The sequence below is a fragment of the Lonchura striata genome, chromosome 3, assembly GCF_050655825.1.
Source record: "Lonchura striata isolate lonStrDom1 chromosome 3, ASM5065582v1, whole genome shotgun sequence".
Classification (NCBI taxonomy): Eukaryota; Metazoa; Chordata; class Aves; order Passeriformes; family Estrildidae; genus Lonchura; species Lonchura striata.
Window position 1 is genome coordinate 20279508 of NC_140705.1, and position 4935 is coordinate 20284442.

The 4935-nt window shown below is 48.2% G+C and overlaps 1 long non-coding RNA gene across 1 annotated transcript in view; it reads left to right on the forward strand.

Moving 5' to 3' along the window:
• The first annotated feature begins 825 nt into the window (after nt 1–825).
• Nucleotides 826–4935, forward strand: part of LOC146767807 (uncharacterized) — a 30484-nt gene continuing 26374 nt past the window's right edge. Inside the window, exons 1-3 of the long non-coding RNA XR_014953597.1 lie at nt 826–1210; nt 2644–2727; nt 3367–3460. This is a non-coding gene — a long non-coding RNA (uncharacterized LOC146767807). The remainder of the gene's footprint in view (nt 1211–2643; nt 2728–3366; nt 3461–4935) is intronic.

The window sequence follows — 4935 nt, forward strand, 5'->3', positions numbered from 1 at the left end:
GCCTCGCCCACCGGCCTGCGGATGGAGCCGGGGGGGCGGACCGGGCGGCCGGCGGCGGTGGGCCGGGCCGGGCGGGGCAGGGCCGGGAGCCACCGCCCCCGCCCCCGCCGCTCCTCACCTGCTGCCGCGCCCCGCCCGAGCCGCCGCCGCTGCCATGTTTGCGGGGCGGGGACACGGGCACAGCGGGCAGCCCGGCATCACCGCGGCAGCAGCCGCCGGCAGCACCGCCCGCAGCCTCCGCAGGCACGGGAGGGGGTCCCGCGGTGAGGGCCCGCCGAGCGCCGGCCGATGCCGGGAGGGCGCGGATGGCGCTGCCGGGCCGGCGGTGGCAGCGGGATATCTGCGAGGGTAACGCGCGGCACTCGGGGCTGAAGCTGGACCCGTCTGGGTAGCGAGAGGAGCGGCGCCCGCAGAGCGCCACAGACGGCCCGACAACGCTGCAGATGGTCCTGGCGCACCCCGCGTACCCTGCCCGTGTGCCTGCTGGTTTATCCACCCGTGTGCCTGCCGCTGTGCTCACCGGCGTACCCACCCGTGTGCCTGCCGCTGTGCTCGCCGGCGTACCCACCCGTGTGCCTGCCGGTGTGGCCATGAGTGCACCCAGCCGTGCACCCCCGCGGGTCAGCGGGTGCCTGTGAGCAAGGACGGGCTGCCCGGCCAGCCCCCAGGCTGCACAACCAGCCCCCAGGCTGCCCGGCCAGCCCCCAGGCTGCACAACCAGCCCCCAGGCTGCCCGGCCAGCCCCCAGCCTGCACAGCCAGCCCCCAGCCTGCACAACCAGCCCCCAGCCTCCCCGGCCAGCCCCCAGCCTGCCCGGCCAGCCCCCAGGCTGCCCGGCCAGCCCCCAGCCTGCACAACCAGCCCCCAGGCTGCACAGCCAGCCCCCAGCCTGCACAACCAGCCCCCAGCCTGCCCGGCCAGCCCCCAGCCTGCACAACCAGCCCCCAGCCTGCCCGGCCAGCCCCCAGCCTGCACAACCAGCCCCCAGCCTCCCCGGCCAGCCCCCAGGCTGCACAACCAGCCCCCAGGCTGCACAACCAGCCCCCAGCCTGCACAACCAGCCCCCAGCCTGCCCGGCCAGCCCCCAGCCTGCACAACCAGCCTCCAGCCTGCACAACCAGCCTCCAGCCTGCACCGCAGGCCTGCTCCCCCTGACCCACGGAGCCCTACAGCCAGGGTGGAAAAGCCTGGTGCGTCCAGATGGAGTCCAGTGAGTGCCAGGAGCTCCCAGTTTGATGGCTGAATGATCCAGATTTAATGTGCTGTGTACCAGCTGGTATTTTCATTGATTCTTAGTTTGCAGACAGATTTGCTAGGATATTTTTCCATTAAAATCCCTGCCTAAGCACTCCTTTATCCATTATTTTGATCTGTGAATTAGGGTCAGCCATCCAAAGAACTGGGAAACTATACTGAAACTAGAGTTGTGGTTGTTCTCTTGCTTAATGCTGCTATGATTTCACTAGTGAAAGGCCGTAACACTCAAGGATCCCTCATGACAGACTTGCAAGTGCTGCTGTGGCTGCCTGATCCCTTGGGGCCGAGCAGCAGCTCTCAGGGAGCAGCAGTGCTTTGCTGAGGGTGCTTTTGGCTGCAATGTGCCCCTACCTGCTGAACAGGAAAAGGCTTCACCCCAGGCCAGGAACAGCAGCTCCTGCAGGCTCCTGTGCTGCTCCTTTAGCTCCCATCAGTGGCAGAAGGACACCCACAGATTGGAGATTTGCAAATCAATGAGAAAAGGACTTTTTCTGTCATAAAATGTCCTATGTAAGCTAGCCTCAGAGGTATCATAGTTTTAACTATAAATTCTCTTTTGTACTGATTCAGGATTTCTGTAATGACTTAGGAAAGCTGTACTATAGTTTAGCTAACTATCATTTGTAGCTCACACCACAAAATATACATTCACTTCACTTGGACCTGCAACCACAGAATTTACACCAGTGCAGTTTTAACTCTCTATCTTGAAAATGAACTTCACAAAATTATATCAATGTGCATAAAGAAAGTGAACAAGTGTTTGAAGGACTCTAAAAGCCTTTAGTTTTGCAATAAGTTTTCAAACAAAATCTTCTTTAGCTCATTTTCAATTCCTTCTCTTGTGAGACTAAAAGCTACTAAAAAGCGAATCACAGAATTTCCTTTCACATCTTGCTTGCATTAATATTAACCGAATCTCAAGAGATTAGGAGACAAAACACATTCTCCATTATTAAAGACAGATCAGGTCTAGCATGCATTTCCTCTAGAAGGCCAAGTCAATTTACAACTAATTCTTTAACCTCTCACTCCTTCAAATTTATAAACAAAAGTATTTATAATTATATTGGTACACGTTTGTGTAACTCTAAGTAGAAATTAGCCTTTTTATTTGATTTGAATTGTGTATTTAGACCTTGAAAAGATCAAGTAAGTTGTCACCATGTGACCCTACTATTTTAATCCAATGCTGTCCTTATGCCATTTTTCTTATTACTGCGTGAAACACCAACTCTACCATTAGGCTTAAATCATGGAAATACTTATGCTTCTGCTCAGTTTTGGTCCCACTAAGAAATTCACACAGCATTCCCAATACACACAAAATTAACTACATGTCTTTGGTCTTAATTTTTTATTAATTTTAACTTTTTTTCCCCTTAGGTTTTCTCCTGAGATCTTGAACTTCAGTGTGAGAACTTGGCTTTACTTTGGTCACTGAAAATCAATCCAGTTGACTTTAGAGAGGTGAGAATTTCAGTTTACATTTTCTATTTATCTTCAAGACCCTAGGGCATGGCTGAGTGTTATCTCATATTCTTCTGAGAAGAATATGATTTTCTGCAGCTCTGTTCTACAGATTTGAACTTAAAAATTTATTATTTCCTTTTAAAATTAATTGTATACAACTAATAAAATTTGTTTTTCAAGAGTAAGAAGCTGACATCTGCCAACTGGATCTGCCTAGGGTGAAAAAGAATGCAAAACACTTAAATACAAAGACTCTTCCTCTAAGAAACTATAGTGTCATGTGTCCCTAAGTTGTATTCAGGGGAAAGCTGTGAAATCCTGTGTTAGAAACTTCTTGCATGGTGTTTAAAATACCATGAACATCTTTATACGTATCATTATTAGAAAAAAATTGATGATTCCTCTTCTGAACTCTGCTCCTGTCTCCGTTAAAGGAGCACAGAGCTGGGGAAAAAAAAAAAAAAAAAAAAAAAGTGAGAGAAGTAACAGAAGATGCAGCCTTTGTCTCTGACTCCCAATGAGTACTGAGCTGTTTCGAAAGCAAAGCCAGACAACATGGTTTTAGCAGCCACTTCATGACCTGGCAAAACATTATGCTGCTGAAAAATATGTTTCTCCTTTCCTCTTTTACTCCAGGCTTTGACCCAGGAGAGAAAAGAATGGGGTTCTTTTGCTGACCTAAACCAGGCTCTCAGGAGACCGAGAGCAAAAATGAGGAAAGTGAAGAGCAGTAAGTAAGCCCTGTATCATACCACGTAACTCCATGACTCTTAGTGGTTCTAGCATACATCAGGACCTTTGCCAGCCTTGCTATGGCTGCCTGAGCATGGCTGCAGTGCTGCTGTTCCAAGCAAGATGCAAAAACAAGCCCATGTTGTGCTAGAGAAGACACATCCACCACTGCTGCCACCACTGCCGACCTTCTCAGCTGCACGTGGTACTCAGACCTTAGCCAGGCTCTTGAAGCCCATGCTAGCAAGATGAGATTTGCCACTTCGCAGCATCATTAGGCATGCACCACAAGCATTAGGGAGACACCCCTCTCCCCCTGCAGAGACCCATTGTTAGTCATTTCATGGTAAAAACTGTCCTTACAGCACTGTGCCAGAATACAGCATAGGCACTGCAGCTGTATATCCACTCCTAAATTCCGAATCCCATGTGCTCTTCATCTCCTGGACACTGATAGTGCCAGAGTCCCAGTCTGGAATTTATCTCATGAAAGTTTAAACGTGTAAATGTCATATCTCAGTTATTCCCCCTTTCTAACTTGTGGAGAGCAGCACTGTGATGTTTTGCCTTTTTCAACTTGGCTTTCAGGGGTGTTTACTGTGGACATCTACCTACAACTGTAACAAAGTTCACAAAATTAAGCAATGCCAGGGCTATCTATATCTTTGACCTGCAGAAAGGGAGGAAGGTTCAGCAACTAGTAATACCAGAGTTCAGGGCAAAACTTTCTTGTTCATGTTTTCCCCATGCTTCCGAGCAGTTCCCTAGCCAGCTTCAAGCTAAAACATATGTGACACGTATAAGAAAATACATATTGTGTGATACAAAATACACAATTTTTAGGAATATGATTTCTGGATGGCTACAGTACATGAGTTCTGCAAGTCCTCACAAAGTCCAAGCTCATTCAAATGCAATACTTACATTTCACTTATATATACATAGGTGTGTAAGTCACATTTACTATATAAAAGCTGTTTTTGACAATTTGAGAAATGTTGCATTCTACTCTTTTGGGATTTTAATATAATTCTTATTTAAAACAAAACCTAAACATAGCTGGTTTAGAAGCCAGAAAACACCCCAAGATGGTCTGACCTTCCTTTCTAAACTCTCAGGGCCTATCAATAGAAAGGTGAGGTCCAGCCCTACAAGGGAAAGGAAATATGCTGTCTCTAGCCAAACTCAATTCTCATTGATAACAAACCCACTTTGATTTGAAATACTGACATGGATAGGAATGCTGTTTGTGGTTTGGCATGTAAGTTAGTCAGTGTAGATCTTTGTCCAAAGAAAATGTGTAAGAGAGAAAAGCAAAATACTTCTGGAAAATACACTTATTTTAAAAACTGACAGCTGCTTGAATCAACTGTAAGTCAGTTCAAGAAATACCAAGAGTCCTAGAGGAAGCAGAAGATTGTGTGCAAATGCATGCTAAATTAATTTATAATTTGTCATTATGATTTGTTTTAG